We start from the raw sequence: 19,368 nt of genomic DNA, 5'->3' as shown, positions 1-19,368 counted from the left end.
TTTAAACAGAAATTAATTAAGTCATGCAACAACGGAGCTTCTAACATCAGCAATTAAGTAATTCCACAGCTACATCTATGAAAAGGAGAGAAAACTGCACAATCTCTAATTGAAAGAAAAACAATTTCGGCCTTTTGAAAATTTCTAATTTGCAAATGTAAAGTGGCTTAATTAGAGTGTAATTTGCCCTTTTCGCCCATGGACGCTGCCGAGAAAGCATCGTTAAAGTCTCCCTTGCCACTGTTGTCATGTCGAAGTCAGAGTTTTCGAAAGAGCCTGAACAGCTGCAGAAACTCTGCATCAGAGGGTTGAGCTTTGAAAAAAAAGTTAATGAGAGTCTGAGGAGTGATGGGGAACACTCACAGGCTGTGTGGTAATGAGACACCCAAACACCCAACGCTCCGGGGACTTTGAGTTTGTCACATATGCCACTGCGGAGGAGGTGGATGTAGCCATGAACGCAAGGCCACAAAGGAAGAGTTGTGGAAACAAAGAGAGCTGTCTCAAGGGAAGATTCTCAAAGACCAGGTAACCAACCAGGTAACCACTTAACTTTGAAAAAGATCTTTGTGGATGGCATTAAAGAAGACACCGAGGGACAGCACTCAAGAGATTATTTTGAACAGTACAGGGAAATTGAAGTGATTGAAATCATAACTGAGACAGGGGCGAGAAAAGGGGTTTTGCTTTTGTAACCTTTGATGACCATGACTCCATAAATAAGGCTGTCGTTCACAAATACCTTACTGTGAATGGCCACAGTAAGGTAATTGTTGTTACCAGGGCTTTTCTTACCTTCACATTTTCTTACTGTGAAGTAAGAAAAGCCCTGTCAGAGCAAGAGATGGCTAGTGTCTCACCCAGTCGAAGAGGTCAAAGGGGTCCTAAAAGCTTTGGTGGTGGTCACGGAGGTGGTTTTGGAGGAATAACAACTTTGGTCATGGAGGAAACTTTAGTGGTTGTATGGCTTTTTTGGCATCTGTGGTGGTAGCGGATATGGTGGCAGTGGGGATGACTATCATGGATTTGGTAAGAATGGAAGCAGTTTCAGAAGTACTGGAAGCTACAACAATTTTGGCAATGATAAGAGTCAATCTTCACATTTTGGATGAATGAAGGGTGGAAACTTTGGAGGCGGAAGCTCTGGCTCCTGTGGTCATGGAGGCCAATACTCTGCCAACCAGGAAACCAAGGTGGCCATGGTGGTTCCAGTAGCAGCAGTAGCTATGGCAGTGGCAGAAGATCTTAATTAGCAGGAGAAGAAAGCCAGTGAACTGACAAGGAAGCTACAGGTTACAATGCAGTTGTGAATTCAGCCAGGCACAGTGGTGACAGGACCTTGCTGCTGTCAGAGAAGATGGGTTTTAGACAATACTCATGTATATGGGACAAAACCTCAAGGATTATATTTGTGACTAATTGTATAACAGGTTATTTTAGTTTCTGTTTTGTATAAAGCATTCTAGTGAACGTTTTTAATGCACATTTTTTTGCACCCTCGATGTTGATTGCCAAATGTAATAGTTTGATCATAATGTGGAATAAATGTGTCTTAAAAAATATAATGTAATTTGCCACAAAGAAGTGTAAACTCAACTTTGAATATTGCATGTACACACCAAAAGTACAATTTCCGTGGAATTTAGCACCATCAGAAAGCAACTGTGCAGGAGTCTCCCTACTTCCTCATTCCCGCTTCGACTTATTTTGGTTCCTAAAATGCTATATTTTAACCAAAATGTTCTTTTGCATTTGCATGCCTCTCACAGTTGTAAATTAGCAAGACATCCTCCTCTCATTATACATTGAATGAATAAGTCAGTTTAACCTCTGACTTGAGTCCAGTTTGTATGATTTTTCAGAAAGAAATATCTTCCGTAAGCAAATCTCTTTTCTAAGCACTTTGTTAGACAAGATTTAATTAGGCAAATAGATGAATAGTGAGAACAGATTGAATAATATCAGCTTTATGCTTAAAGATCATTTCTTTTAAACCTTGAATAATGGTATCATTTACACCCATCAGAAGCATCAAGGATCCAATTTTGGGCCGGGCGCGGTGGCTCAAGCCTGTAATCCCAGCACTTTGGGAGGCCGAGGCGGGCGGATCACAAGGTCAGGAGATCGAGACCATCCTGGCTAACACGGTGAAACCCCGTCTCTACTAAAAAATACAAAAAACTAGCCGGGCGAGGTGGCGGGCGCCTGTAGTCCCAGCTACTCGGGAGGCTGAGGCAGGAGAATGGCGTGAACCCGGGAGGGCGGAGGCTGCAGTGAGTTGAGATCCGGCCACTGCACTCCAGCCTGGGTGACAGAGCAAGACTCCGTCTCAAAAAAAAAAAAAAAAAAAAAAAAGGATCCAATTTTGTTATTTCTCTCAAGGAAACCTGTTTCATTTGAACTACAACAAAATACTTGAAAATAGAAAGCACAGCTTATGAAAAAAGTGAAAGATAAAATATACATGGAGGAAAGAAAATTTCACTATATAATGTGATGCTATGTTGCTCTCATATCTTACTATGCCACCAAGGAATCTAGACATTTCTGAATTTTGTATTATTGAACACATACATAAATAGCTGCCCTGAGTGGCACTCTCACAAAAAATAAATGATGATCCTGAAAACCGTGGCTTTTCTTAGATCTTAACCAGGCACCTTGCTACCCACTTTGTCATAACACTGATGAACAAAAAAGGCTAAATCTTTAAAGGTGCATCTTTAAGAATCACAAATAAAAATTTATGCTATGAGAGTTACATGATTTGTGCAACTTAACCTTGGATTTAGATTATTAATGACTTTAAGGAAATGATAAGTGTTATGACTCTATTATATACTGAATTGATTATAATTAATATTTATTAAGAATTCACAAACAGTATCATTTATTTAACCAAAAAATTAGTTAAAAACAGAAATTAAAAATTCTTAGAGCTCTGCTATCACATTTCTTTTTTTTTTTCCCACACTCCCATGTGTATTGAGGCAAAACAGTCAAGGAATAGAATCAACCTAAGTATCTATCAATAGATGAATGAATAAAGAAAATATGGTTATATACACAAGAGAATACTGTTCAGTCATAAAAAGAAGGAAATCCTGCCATTTTCAACAACATGGATGAACCTGGAGGACATTATGTGAAATAAGTCAGACACAGAAAGACAAATACAGCATGATCTCACTCATATGCACAATCTGAAAAGTTGAAGTCAGAGAAGTAGAGAGTTGAAAGGTGGTTACTAGAGGTTGGAGCAGTTAGCGGGTGCAGGGTTGGGAAGATCCTCGTCAAAGGATAGAACATTTTATTTAAATGGTGGGATAAGTTCTAAAGATCTATTTTACAGAATGGTGACTATAGTTAATGATGACATATTGTATTTGTGAAAAATGCTAGGAGAATGGATGTTAAACGTTCTCCCACAAAAATGATAACTATGTGAGATGTGCATATGTTAATCAGCTAGATTTAATCATCCCACAGTGTATATGTTCTTCAAGGCATCATATTGTACATGATAAATATGTATAATTTTATCTGTCAGTTTTTAAAAAAACTAAATAAATTTGAAAGAAAATGACACAATTATTGAACATTGCTCACTACTTAAAAGTCATATGAGGGAAAAGCAAATGCAATATGGGAAGATTAGAAGTATCAAAAACCACCCTTTGCGTAATTTGAGATGGTTAAGCAAAATTCAGGAAACATCATGTAAATAAGTGCAGTCTTGAGTTATATAGTTTTATACAATCTTTGCTACACATTTATCATTAATGCTAACATGTTGTTCACAGAAAAATTAGAAAACAGTAACATCAAACTTACATTCACACTTTAAACTTCTCTTTTAAAAGTAACTTCAATGGATAGTCAGATAGTAATTATAATACATTCATCTATGAAAATTGATTAGAATTAGTATTAGAATTTATTCTAAGAGTTTTCTAGTATTTAACCATTTTTTTTTTTTCCTATTAAAGCCATCTGGTCAGAGTACTGTTTCTTCATTGGCTATGTACTTACTGTATTCCTGGCACTCTTCTTAATGGTAAGGATCTGGAGTTGATTAAAACATAGTCTTGATGTAATAAAATGCATACTCCTAATTAACAAGCACATACCTCAAATCCTAATTTTGTTGTACAGAGGAAAGTGCAATCACAGAGGCAGCCAAAAGGTTTGGGTGGGCCGTAGGGTAGAGGAGCAGGCCTGGAGGTGCAGGGCAATCCTCCAAAGGCCGAACTGAGTCCCATAGTGGTGAAGAGAGGAGAAGTCAGAGGGAAACACAAGGAATACAGAATGAGAGTTGAGGTAATGATCATGAAAGAGTGAAGAGCTTAGCGTCTCTACAAGTTGGTTCAACAAATATTTACTGAGCACACCTAAATGGCAGAGACTATATTAGCTTTGGATATGCGGGAATGAATCTGCTTATAGACTGCTGGCGGAATCAGTCATGTAATCAGTTTAATACAGTTATGCAAAAATTATGAAAAAGGCATAGCAGAGTGCTATGAAGACACTGAGTTAGAATGCATATATCACAGCCTGGTGAGGAGGGTCAGGCGAGACGTCTTGAGATTAGGCTGGGCTAACAGTCAATGAATGACTAAGAGATAGCCAAGCCTCACACAGGGTTTGATATCATTGATGGATAAAGAATGTATTCCAGAGGAATGGAAAAGTACAAATCAAGGCACTATGGAAAGAAATAAAATATTGTATAAAGTGAACTCTAGTAATTTTAGGTTAACAGAGCACAAATTTCCAGGAGAACATTTAGGATTGGTATGGCTAAAGATAAATCTGAAGGGTTTACAGAGAGTCTTGTGTAACATGTTAGATAAATTGGATCTATTCTAGGCATCAAAAGACATTTTTGGACAAAGTTCAAAATGGTACAGAGTAAATATAAGTTAAAAAGCATTAGCAAGGAACTTTAGTTCTTCAACATGTAATGGGAAGTGAAATAATCAGATCTGGATTTTAAATAGGTTAATTTGATAGGAGGAGCATGGAGGAGGATGAGTTTAAGGAAGATGAAAGTAAAGAGTCCAATTAGGAGGCTATGAAGAGAAGAGATGATGGATGTCTTAACTAGTAGTAGTGTGTAGATGGTGATGAGGAAATGGATTTGAGAAATATTCACAGAGGAAAAACTGTTAGGACTTAGAATTGATAGAGAGGGATGAGGAAGAGAAAAGGTTAAGTTTCAAGGTTCTAGTTTGAGTGACTACATGAGTGGTTCTTCTGCCAAGTGAGCTGGGAACTAAAAAATGGAAAAAAGTTGAAGGTGGAGGGATGATGTATCCAGTTAATTATGAGCTTAAGGTGCTCATAGAGCTTCCATGTAGGAATGTTACTGGTTTTTGGAGACATGGACTAGACACCTAGATTTGGGATCATCAGCATGAATTATCAGAAACCATGAGAAAGGATAAGATTATCTAAGGAAAATATGTACAATAAACGAAGAAATGTTACAGAATGTCACCTGGGAAATAGCAATATAAAAGGAAATTATACAAGAAGAAAAAATAGTAAATTCTATAATTGAGACTAAATAAATACTAGATAGGTAAAAGGAAACCCAGGAAACTGGAATCAGGATAATCTTGATAAGAGGATGATTGATACTGTTAAGTGCAGTAAGAGTCTTATAAAATAAGGACAGAAAAGAAGTTATTGGACTTGACAAATAAACATCATCATGACCTTAGCAAGATCAATGTTAATAAAGTGACAGGAATTTTCACTAAAAGGAAATAAGATGAAAAGTGAAGAGGTGCCAGGGGATGACCAAGGTAAAGTAGGTCAAGGCCAAACCTTGATTGGTACAATATTTGGCCAAGGAGTTTGGATTTTCTCATGTGAACTATATGACGTTACCTGAGATTTCTGCAGAAAGAACTAGCATTATTAGATTAATTTGAAAAGATGACTCTGAAGTGGTATAAAGAAGGATTCAAACGAGTGGGTAGTGGAAGCAGAAAAACAATTTAGGAAGTGTAGAAGTGAAAATTGACACTCCTGCCATGCTTCCAATATGAATGACCACCTCACATACCACAGTCAGAAGGAAAAAAATACTTTGCACCTGGAGATAATTCAAATATCACAGAATTACTGTCTGCTTCTGATCTCTAAAACACAAAACCTTGAATTTTTCTGCAGTACCCAAACTTCCTAACAAAACAATTTTAAGCCTAATTTTGACAATGTTGTAACTGAAGATTTAGAATGATCTCTGAAAATATAAAACCAAGTGGGAAAGTTGCTGTTCCCATCATGAATAGCGTGAAAACACCAAGTAAACTAGGTAAGCTTAGTAATTGCAACTTAGTCTTTAAATACTAAATTGCTTCTGTTTTGCCAATGTTTCTGAAGTCTAAGGTCCTCTCTGTATTTGTTGTAACATTTCTTTCCTTTTCTATTTTTTTTTTCTTTAAAGTCACAGAGCAGGTAAGGTTCTCAAAGACTGGAATTCACGTAATGTATCTCTAGAGACTCCTTCTTAACCATCTACCACAGTATAGCTTCTCTTAATTTATCCTCCTCACTCTCTTTTTTTTTAATTCTTTATTTTTAATTGACAAATAAAAATGACATGTTTATCATGTACAATAGGTTGGTTTGAAATATGTGTACATTACGGAATGGCTGAATCAAGCTAATTAACATTTGCACTACTTCCCATACTTATCTTTTTTTTGCGGTGAGAAAACATAAAATCTATTCTCTTTGCTCTTTTCAAGAACACAATACATTGTTATTAACTATAGTCACCATGTTGTAAAATGAATTTCTGGAATTTGTTCCTCCCATCTAACTAAAATTTTGTATTCCTCGACCAATAGCTCCACAATCTGCCTCCTTTCCCTAAGCCCCTGGTAATCATCATTCTGCTCTCTATTTCCATGAATTCTAGTGTTTTTTTTTTTTTGATGCCACATATAAATGAGATTATGCAGTATTTGTCTTTCTGTGCTTGCCTTATTTCCCTTAACCATAATATTCTCAGGGTTTAACCATCTTGTTGCAAATGACAAGATTTCATTTTTTTTTTAAGGCTAAAAGTATTCCATTCTGAGTGCATACTACATTTTCTCAATACATTCACCCACTGATGAACACTTAGGTTGATTCCATGTCTTAGTTATTGTGACTAATGCTGCAATGAACATGGGACTACAGATATATCTTTGATATAATGATTTTATTTACTTTGGCCCTCTCTCTTCAATATTGCGTATTGCTTGTATACGTATCTGTTCTTTCTGGAATGTGTTTTGTTTATGCTTTGATAGCTTTTGAAAGAAAAAAAAAGCACTGTGTTATTGATTTGTTTGACTTATTCCAAACAAACAGGACATATGCTTGAGTATGACAGTTTATAAAAACATCCAACTTATTTAATGATATTATAAAGTATTATTATAGGTTTATACAGTTTTACATCATATACTTTAAAGGTTATGCAGTTTTATTTTAAAAAACAAAGAGAAATATAAACAATTATTAGTTTATCAAAGAATAAAAAAACAAGTTGAATTATCTTTCTTCTTAGTACTTAAGGTGACAAGGAGACTCTTAAATCAATGATAGGCAAAATTTGAATTAGCAAAATTTAAGATATATATCTGGCCCATATTTATCACATTGTTTCCTTGTACATATTAACTGACCAACAAACATTACTTAATTAAAACAAATTAAAGTAATATGAACCAAAATATAAACTAAAGGTATTTATGTAGAGTTAGGGAATAAAGGACAGATGCTTGAGTATGACAGTTTATAAAAACATCCAATTATGTTGTGAAAATGTGGCGGAAGTACCTAGCAGTTAACACTGTAATAACAATGAATACTTTGAAGGCGAATAATACTCTACTTATAATCAGTATGCTGAAAGCAGCATTTTAAATTTTCTAAAGCATTAGGCAAGTATTCCTCTTAGAAAGCTGACAGAAATATTTTACATTTTGATTAAAATTTAACTGAGGTGATTTCTGGGGTATAATGGATGGTAGCTAGCTGAATCTGATTCAGTCCCTCTAAGCATCCCATGGAAACTTCCGAGAAAACCAAAAAGGATGCAAAGTCACAACAATATTAGAAATGAAGGTTACAAATCAAAGATTTCCCAGTTTCTGGAAGGAACTTTTTCTAACTTTAAGTGGCTGGCTAGATGGGGAACTATTCAGTGACTGCTAGTATATAAACTCCTAAAACACTAACCTGACCAGAGAGGAATGGGAGGGTATTTCTAGAAACCTTCCAATGTCTGCTCCGTTTATCAGAGATCTGGGTCCTAGACTGCTGCCAAGCAAGGCTATCAATCCCTCCCTATTTCATGCTAATGGACTTCCCAGTAGGTAAAGCTGTTTCTCCTTTCCCACACCTTTTCACTTTATATCCATTAAAGAGTACAAAACTCCCAAGATTCTAATACTGCCTGTACAATAGGGAATGAGCAATGGGATGTGAGGCTACTTAGAAGAAAGGGCTGGAAGAACACTGGGAACAACATACCCTGGGGATTATGTAGAATCTTTTATGCTCTGCTTTTAGCAAGACAAAATTTATTGGTTGTTTACGTTGTTCAGAAAAAGATATATGCTTAGAAAATCCACAAACAGAAGCTAAAAAATATTTTTCCCCAGTCTAAAAGAGTACCTCATTTGAACAAAGAAATAGCAGAAAGTGGAAAATTTTTAGGGGCTGGTCTTTCAGTTTAAAGTTTGCAGGTGGATGCTGACAACATCCAGGTGGTCAGCAAACATGTATTCAAAGAAACCCTGTAAGTTGCCAAAAAAAGCAGGATAAAAACATTTTACTATCTCAACACACACACACACGCACACCAAACACAAATAGATATGTGTATATGTCTGCATGAAAACACAAAAACAAATACCAAGCAGGAAATACTGCTAAATTATATGATCATAGTGTTATCTCTGGGTGGCATTATACATTTGTGTTATTTAAAAAATGTACATTGTGTATTTTTAAATGTAGCATTAACACGTTTTATTACACTAACCAGAAAAAATATATAAAATATACATCTTAAATTTTGCTAATTCAAATTTTGCCTTTTGTTGATTTTAAGTCTCTTTGTAACCTTAAGCACTAATAAGATAATTTAAAATGTTTTGTATTCTTGTTTCACTAAATTATTTATTTCTATATATTTTCCTTTTGAAGAAAACTACGTAACCTTTAAAGTACATAATGCAAAATTGTATAACCTATCATATTCTAAAATACCACTGAACAAGAATTTTGTTGAAGAAGTCAAACAAATCACAAAACGACTTTTCTCTTTCAAAATGTATTACTGACAAGTAATTTCTAGTTACGAGTACATGTCTCATGATATAATAAAATTACTATAAAATAAATACCAGCTTAATTTTACTTAATAAAATATATCAAGAATTTTAAAGATATTAATGAAATTATCTTGGTGCATAAGTTCCTAAGGCAAAATAAAGGTATGAGAATGGTGAATATGTGAAAATCAAAAAAGGCTAATAAGAAAAACCCAGCATAGGCCGGGCGCGGTGGCTCACGCCTGTAATCCCAGCACTTTGGGAGGCCGAGGCGGGCGGATCACAAGTTCAGGAGATCGAGACCACGGTGAAACCCCGTCTCTACTAAAAATACAAAAAATTAGCCGGGTGCGGTTGTGGGCGCCTGTAGTCCCAGCTACTCGGGAGGCTGAGGCAGGAGAATGGCGTGAACCCGGGAGGCGGAGCTTGCATTGAGCCGAGATCGCGGCACTGCACTCCAGCCTGGGCGACAGAGCGAGACTCCGTCCCAAAAAAAAAAAAAAAAGAAAAACCCAGCATTGAAAATGGCCGAATAGGAACAGCTCCAGTCTCCAACTCCCAGCGCCAGCGACACAGAAGACCGGTGATTTCTGCATTTTCAACTGAGGTACTGGGTTCATCTCACTGGGGAGTGCCGGACGATCGGTGCTGGTCAGCTGCTGCAGCCCGACCAGCGAGAGCTGAAGCAGGGCGAGGCATCGCCTCACCTGGGAAGCGCAAGGGGGAAGGGAATCCCTTTTCCTAGCCAGGGGAACTGAGACACACAACACCTGGAAAATCGGGTAACTCCCACCCCAATACTGTGCTTTAAGCAAACAGGCACACCAGGAGATCATATCCCACACCTGGCCGGGAGGGTCCCACACCCACGGAGCCCCCCTCATTGCTAGTACAGCAGTCTGTGATCTACCCGCAAGGCAGCAGCGAGGCTGGGGGAGGGGCGCCCGCCATTGCTGAGGCTTAAGTAGGTAAACAAAGCTGCTGGGAAGCTCGAACTGGGTGGAGCTCACAGCAGCTCAAGGAAACCTGCCTGTCTCTGTAGACTCCACCTCTGAGGACAGGGCACAGTAAACAATAACAAACACAGCCGAAACCTCAGCAGACGCAAACGACTCTGTCTGACAGCTTTGAAGAGAGCAGTGGATCTCCCAACACGGAGGTTGAGATCTGAGAAGGGACAGACTCCCTGCTCAAGTGGGTCCCTGACCCCTGAGTAGCCTAACTGGGAGACATCCCCCACTAGGGGCAGTCTGACACCCCACACCTCACAGGGTGGAGTACACCCCTGAGAGGAAGCCTCCAAAGCAAGAATCAGACAGGTACACTCGCTGTTCAGAAATATTCTATCTTCTGCAGCCTCTGCTGCTGATACCCAGGCAAACAGGGTCTGGAGTGGACCTCAAGCAATCTCCAACAGACCTACAGCTGAGGGTCCTGAATGTTAGAAGGAAAACTATCAAACAGGAAGGACACCTACACCAAAACCCCATCAGTACATCACCATCATCAAAGACCAGAGGCAGATAAAACCACAAGATGGGGAAAAAGCAGGGCAGAAAAGCTGGAAATTCAAAAAATAAGAGCGCATCTCCCCCGGCAAAGGAGCGCAGCTCATCGCCAGCAACGGATCAAAGCTGGACGGAGAATGACTTTGACGAGATGAGAGAAGAAGGCTTCAGTCCATCAAATTTCTCAGAGCTAAAGGAGGAATTACGTACCCAGCGCAAAGAAACTAAAAATCTTGAAAAAAAAGTGGAAGAATTGATGGCTAGAGTAATTAATGCAGAGAAGGTCATAAACGAAATGAAAGAGATGAAAACCATGACACGAGAAATACGTGACAAATGCACAAGCTTCAGTAACCGACTCGATCAACTGGAAGAAAGAGTATCTGCGATTGAGGATCAAATGAATGAAATGAAGCGAGAAGAGAAACCAAAAGAAAAAAGAAGAAAAAGAAATGAACAAAGCCTGCAAGAAGTATGGGATTATGTAAAAAGACCAAATCTACGTCTGATTGGGGTGCCTGAAAGTGAGGGGGAAAATGGAACCAAGTTGGAAAACACTCTTCAGGATATCATCCAGGAGAACTTCCCCAACCTAGTAGGGCAGGCCAACATTCAAATCCAGGAAATACAGAGAACACCACAAAGATACTCCTCCAGAAGAGCAACTCCAAGACACATAATTGCCAGATTCAGCAAAGTTGAAATGAAGGAAAAAATCTTAAGGGCAGCCAGAGAGAAAGGTCGGGTTACCCACAAAGGGAAGCCCATCCGACTAACAGCAGATCTCTCAGCAGAAACTCTCCAAGCCAGAAGAGAGTGGGGGCCAATATTCAACATTCTTAAAGAAAAGAATTTTAAACCCAGAATTTCATATCCAGCCAAACTAAGTTTCATAAGTGAAGGAGAAATAAAATCCTTTACAGATAAGCAAATGCTGAGAGATTTTGTCACCACTAGGCCTGCCTTACAAGAGACCCTGAAGGAAGCACTAAACATGGAAAGGAACAACCGGTACCAGCCATTGCAAAAACATGCCAAAATGTAAAGACCATCGAGGCTAGGAAGAAACTGCATCAACTAACAAGCAAAATAACCAGTTAATATCATAATGGCGGGATCAAGTTCACACATAACAATCCTAACCTTAAATGTAAATGGACTAAATGCTCCAATTAAAAGACACAGACGGGCAAACTGGATAAAGAGTCAAGACCCATCAGTCTGCTGTATTCAGGAGACCCATCTCACATGCAGAGACATACATAGGCTCAAAATAAAGGGATGGAGGAAGATTTACCAAGCAAATGGAGAACAAAAAAAAGCGGGGGTTGCAATACTAGTCTCTGATAAAACAGACTTTAAACCATCAAAGATCAAAAGAGACAAAGAAGGCCATTACATAATGGTAAAGGGATCAATTCAACAGGAAGAGCTAACTATCCTAAATATATATGCACCCAATACAGGAGCACCCAGATTCATAAAGCAAGTCCTTAGAGACTTACAAAGAGACTTAGACTCCCATACAATAATAATGGGAGACTTCAACACTCCACTGTCAACATTAGACAGATCAACGAGACAGAAAGTTAACAAGGATATCCAGGAATTGAACTCATCTCTGCAGCAAGCAGACCTAATAGACATCTATAGAACTCTCCACCCCAAATCAACAGAATATACATTCTTCTCAGCACCACATCGTACTTACTCCAAAATCGACCACATAATTGGAAGTAAAGCACTCCTCAGCAAATGTACAAGAACAGAAATTATAACAAACTGTCTCTCAGACCACAGTGCAATCACACTAGAACTCAGGACTAAGAAACTCAATCAAAACCGCTCAACTACATGGAAACTGAACAACCTGCTCCTGAATGACTACTGGGTACATAACGAAATGAAGGCAGAAATAAAGATGTTCTTTGAAACCAATGAGAACAAAGATACAACATACCAGAATCTCTGGGACACATTTAAAGCAGTGTGTAGAGGGAAATTTATAGCACTAAATGCCCACAAGAGAAAGCAGGAAAGATCTAAAATTGACACTCTAACATCGCAATTAAAAGAACTAGAGAAGCAAGAACAAACACATTCGAAAGCTAGCAGAAGGCAAGAAATAACTAAGATCAGAGCAGAACTGAAGGAGATAGAGACACAAAAAACTCTCCAAAAAATCAATGAATCCAGGAGTTGGTTTTTTGAAAAGATCAACAAAATTGACAGACCACTAGCAAGACTAATAAAGAAGAAAAGAGAGAAGAATCAAATCGACGCAATTAAAAATGATAAAGGGGATATCACCACTGACCCCACAGAAATACAAACTACCATCAGAGAATACTATAAACACCTCTACGCAAATAAACTGGAAAATCTAGAAGAAATGGATAATTTCCTGGACACTTACACTCTTCCAAGACTAAACCAGGAAGAAGTTGAATCCCTGAATAGACCAATAGCAGGCTCTGAAATTGAGGCAATAATTAATAGCCTACCAACCAAAAAAAGTCCAGGACCAGATGGATTCACAGCTGAATTCTACCAGAGGTACAAGGAGGAGTTGGTACCATTCCTTCTGAAACTATTCCAATCAATAGAAAAAGAGGGAATCCTCCCTAACTCATTTTATGAGGCCAACATCATCCTGATACCAAAGCCTGGCAGAGACACAACAAAAAAAGAGAATTTTAGACCAATATCCCTGATGAACATCGATGCAAAAATCCTCAATAAAATACTGACAAACCGGATTCAGCAACACATCAAAAAGCTTATCCACCATGATCAAGTGGGCTTCATCCCTGGGATGCAAGGCTGGTTCAACATTCGCAAATCAAGAAACATAATCCAGCATATAAACAGAACCAAAGACAAGAACCACATGATTATCTCAATAGATGCAGAAAAGGCTTTTGACAAAATTCAACAGCCCTTCATGCTAAAAACGCTCAATAAATTCAGTATTGATGGAACGTACCTCAAAATAATAAGAGCTATTTATGACAAACCCACAGCCAATATCATACTGAATGGGAAAAAACTGGAAAAATTCCCTTTGAAAACTGGCACAAGACAGGGATGCCCTCTCTCACCACTCCTATTCAACATAGTGTTGGAAGTTCTGGCTAGGGCAATTAGGCAAGAGAAAGAAATCAAGGGTATTCAGTTAGGAAAAGAAGAAGTCAAATTGTCCCTGTTTGCAGATGACATGATTGTATATTTAGAAAACCCCATTGTCTCAGCCCAAAATCTCCTTAAGCTGATAAGCAACTTCAGCAAAGTCTCAGGATACAAAATTAATGTGCAAAAATCACAAGCATTCTTATACACCAGTAACAGACAAACAGAGAGCCAAATCAGGAATGAACTTCCATTCACAATTGCTTCAAAGAGAATCAAATACCTAGGAATCCAACTTACAAGGGATGTAAAGGACCTCTTCAAGGAGAACTACAAACCACTGCTCAGTGAAATCAAAGAGGACACAAACAAATGGAAGAACATACCATGCTCATGGATAGGAAGAATCAATATCGTGAAAATGGCCATACTGCCCAAGGTAATTTATAGATTCAATGCCATCCCCATCAAGCTACCAATGAGTTTCTTCACAGAATTGGAAAAAACTGATTTAAAGTTCATATGGAACCAAAAAAGAGCCCGCATCTCCAAGACAATCCTAAGTCAAAAGAACAAAGCTGGAGGCATCACGCTACCTGACTTCAAACTATACTACAAGGCTACAGTAACCAAAACAGCATGGTACTGGTACCAAAACAGAGATATAGACCAATGGAACAGAACAGAGTCCTCAGAAATAATACCACACATCTACAGCCATCTGATCTTTGACAAACCTGAGAGAAACAAGAAATGGGGAAAGGATTCCCTATTTAATAAATGGTGCTGGGAAAATTGGCTAGCCATAAGTAGAAAGCTGAAGCTGGATCCTTTCCTTACTCCTTATACGAAAATTAATTCAAGATGGATTGGAGACTTAAATGTTAGACCTAATACCATAAAAATCCTAGAGGAAAACCTAGGTAGTACCATTCAGGACACAGGCATGGGCAAAGACTTCATGTCTAAAACACCAAAAGCAATGGCAGCAAAAGCCATAATTGACAAATGGGATCTCATTAAACTAAAGAGCTTCTGTACAGCAAAAGAAACTACCATCAGAGTGAACAGGCAACCTACAGAATGGGAGAAAATTTTTGCAATCTACTCATCTGACAAAGGGCTAATATCCAGAACCTACAAACAACTCAAACATATTTACAAGAAAAAAACAAACAACCCCATCAAAAAGTGGGCAAAGGATATGAACAGACATTTCTCAAAAGAAGACATTCATACAGCCAACAGACACATGAAAAAATGCTCATCATCACTGGCCATCAGAGAAATGCAAATCAAAACCACAATGAGATACCATCTCACACCAGTTAGAATGGCGATCATTAATAAGTCAGGAAACAACAGATGCTGGAGAGGATGTGGAGAAATAGGAACACTTTTACACTGTTGGTGGGATTGTAAACTAGTTCAACCATTATGGAAAACAGTATGGCGATTCCTCAAGGATCTAGAACTAGATGTACCATATGACCCAGCCATCCCATTACTGGGTATATACCCAAAGGATTATAAATTATGCTGCTATAAAGACACATGCACACGTATGTTTATTGCAGCACTATTCACAATAGCAAAGACTTGGAATCAACCCAAATGTCCATCAGTGACAGATTGGATTAAGCAAATGTGGCACATATACACCATGGAATACTATGCAGCCATCAAAAAGGATGAGTTTGTGTCCTTTGTAGGGACATGGATGCAGCTGGAAATCATCATTCTTAGCAAACTATCACAAGAACAGAAAACCAAACACCGCATGTTCTCACTCATAGGTGGGAACTGAACAATGATATCACTTGGACTCAGGAAGGGGAACATCACACACCGGGGCCTATCATGGGGAGGGGGGAGGGGGGAGGGATTGCACTGGGAGTTATACCTGATGTAAATGACGAGTTGATGGGTGTAGCACACCAACATGGCACAAGTATACATATGTAACAAACCTGCACGTTATGCACATGTACCCTACAACTTAAAGTATAATAATAATAAATAAATTAAAAAAAAAAAAAAAAGAAAAACCCAGCATTTCACTTAATGCTACTTTTCTTTCCACTAGATATTTTATTACCAATTTCAATAACAAATTAGCAGTACCATAGTTTTTCTTATGAGCTAATTAATCAGCAAAACTTTTTTTGTTTGATTGAAAGGAAATATAAATATGTCAAAAATTTAAATATGACTCATAAATTTAGTCATACTTAAATTAAACACTTTTTAATACACCTAAAGATTAAAGATACAATACCTAGGAGTTGTTGCCACCTCTTAGAACTTATATTAAAATGATCTTGTTGGAAATAACTAGTGACTTGGGAATTAAACAAACAGTTGAGAGCCAAGATTAAAAACTTAGTCATTTGATACTGATTTTACAAAATAAAATACTGAAACTGAGCAACAGAATTTTCAGGTCATTCCAATGAGTATAATTTTTTTTCCTAGTTTGGTAAAAATACCTATCTTTTTCTAGAAACTGTGATTAAAAGCATGCTAAATTAAAGAAGGTAGTTCCTAGTACCAAAACAATAGTCTGTGTTGAACTTGCCTTTTCATGACTCTAAATAGTAAATGATTAGGCAACAGATATGATAAAGATGGTAGTAGTATACATCAAAGTACACATTTCTTGGATGGTTGAAGGAAAAAAGAAAAATAAACAATTCTTAAAAAAGGAAAAATATGAATCAGTATTAGTGGCTACGTTCCTTTGAAACCTTGAAGAAATGGTAAGCAAAGTGTGTGTGTGTGTGTGTGTGTGTGTGTGTGTGTGTGTGTGTGTGTATCCATATAGTACGCGGAGGGGTGGCAGGAATCTGGGTGGCCAATTTAGAGTTAAAAGTACCAAGGCATAAAGATGCTTCATGCTAAACCTAGCCCTCTACTGTGACCTTAAAAAGTAACTTCATCACTTCTAGATTCAGTTTTTCCATCTGCAAAATGAAAGGATTTTTAGAAGATCCAATCCTTACATGCTCAAACATGCTATGCCTTTCTGAATATAAATAACATGTTGGCTGTGTCCAACTACATTCATCACTTCTCTCCACCATCAACATTTGATGCTATTGCAGCCAGGGGTTAGGAAAAATAACAAGAAAGCACTGGACACAGAAGTCAGCCTGAGGCAATCTTTGCTCTTTGCAGAGCTTTCAGCTAATGGGCTTCTACAGGATGTTCAGTTTGGCAAGATGTCCGCCTCCGAGTTTGTGCGGGTTCTCTCTTTATGTGTAGTTACAGCCAAAGCAAACTTTTTCTTGCTTCTAACTATATCCATTGAAAATCATTTACTTTCATCAGCTACAGTTCTAATACTACTTAAATTATTCTCAGGGTGGAAATAGGATTAAAAGTACAACCAGTAATTAAAAATGACTGACTCAGAAGTGCTGCAAACCACCTCTTCAAAAACCAGAGAATATATCTTCAAAAAAAAAAAAAAGGTAAAAATGTACTGTTGCAATCTCTGGAAATGTTTAATATTCTCCCCTAGAGACATGATTAAAAACAATGGATTATTAACATTAAAATAATTGACTTTACTTTTGCAAGTAAATGGTGTTAGTGTCAGAAGAATTCAACAAATGGAATTTTAGTTCCATGGGAAAAGTTCGAGTAATAAACTCTAAAATGATGATACTTACTGCAAATAATGAAACATGGCACTGACATAAAAATAGACACACAGATTAAAGGAACAGAGTAGAGAGCCCAGAAATAAATCCACACATTTACTGACAAATGATTTTCAACAAGAATGCCAAGTGCACACAATGAGAAAAGGATAATCTCTTTAACAAATGATGTTGAAAAAACTGGATGTCTACATGCAGAAGAATACAATTTGACCCACCCTTTTCTCACACCATATAAAATATCAACTCAAAATTGATTGAGGACTTGAATGTAAGACCCAAAACTATAAAACCACTAGAAGAAAACATAGAGGAAAAACTGCGTGACATTGGTCTCTGTAATGAGTTATTAACTATAACCACAAAAGCACAGGCAACAAAAGCAAAAATAGACAATGGGACTGCATTAACCTAAAAAGGTTCTTCACAGCAAAGGAAACAGTCAACAAAGTGAGGAGCCACCCTACAATGTGGGAGAAAAAAATTTGCCAAGTATACATTTAATAAAGGGTTAATATCAAAAATATAAAAGGAACTCAAATAATTAAACAGCAAGAAAAAGAACATGATTAAAAATTGGGCAAAGGATCTGAATAGACATTTCCCCAAAGAAGACATACAAATGGCCAATAGTACATGAAAAATATTTAACATCACTAATCATCAGAGAAATGCAAATTAAAACCACAATGAGCAATCACCTCACTCCTATTAGAATGGCTTTTACCAAAAAAGGTAAAAGATAACAAGCCTTGGCAAGGAGGTGGAACAAAGAGAATCTCATACACTGTTTATGGTAATGTAAATTATTACAGTAATTATGAAAAACAGTAAGAAGCTTCCTCAAAAAGTTAAAAATAGAACAATTATACAATATATTATTTCCACTACTGGGCTTATAGCCAAAGAAAATAAATCAGTATGTCAAGAAATATCCGCACACCCATGTTTATTGCAGCATTACTCACAATAGCCAAGAAATGGAATCAACCTAAGTGTCCACTGCCAGATAAATGGATAAAGAAAATGTATATATATACAGTGGAATAGTATTCAGCCATAAAAATGAAGGAAATTTTGTCATTTGCAACAACATGGATAAAAATGGAGAACATTATGTTAAATGAAATAAGCCAGGCACAGAAAGACAAATACCATATGAACATCTCACTCGTATGTGGAATATTAAAAAAAAAAAAAAAAGAGGAACTCATTGAATTAGAGAATAAAATGGTAGTTACCAGGAGCTGGAGTTGACTAGCGGGGTGAGTGTTAGGAGATGTTTGTCAAAGTATAAAAATTTTCAGTTGGATAGGAGGTATAAGTTCAAAGTGTCTATTGTACAGCACGGTGACGATAGTTAATAATAGTGCATTGTATTCTTGAAAAATGCTAACAGCTTGGAAGTATACCCATGACAAAAATAACTATGTAATGTAATGTATATGTTAATTAGCTAGACTTAATCATTTTACAATGTATATATGCTTCAAAACATGTTGTATATAATAAATACATAAAATTTTATCAATCAATTAAACAAAATTAAAAAGTGAATAATGAGGTAGTTACTGGCAAGTTTTTGGCTAAAGCAACTGCTACAAAGTTATTAACCATGAATTGTCAAAATATTATTGGCCTAATATATATTTCAAATAGCACATCTGGATTAATGTTACTTGCTATTGTTGAACAAAAAAATAAAACAATCCTCTA

At 37.2% G+C, this 19,368-nt stretch overlaps 1 protein-coding gene across 1 annotated transcript in view; it reads right to left on the bottom strand.

Moving 5' to 3' along the window:
- UNC13C (unc-13 homolog C) overlaps nt 1-19,368 on the bottom strand; it is a 653,225-nt gene that overhangs the window by 312,781 nt on the left and 321,076 nt on the right. The window lies entirely within an intron of this gene.

The sequence above is a fragment of the Macaca mulatta genome, chromosome 7 (assembly GCF_049350105.2).
Source record: "Macaca mulatta isolate MMU2019108-1 chromosome 7, T2T-MMU8v2.0, whole genome shotgun sequence".
Classification (NCBI taxonomy): domain Eukaryota; kingdom Metazoa; phylum Chordata; class Mammalia; order Primates; family Cercopithecidae; genus Macaca; species Macaca mulatta.
This window is presented reverse-complemented; position numbering and strand designations above follow the sequence as displayed.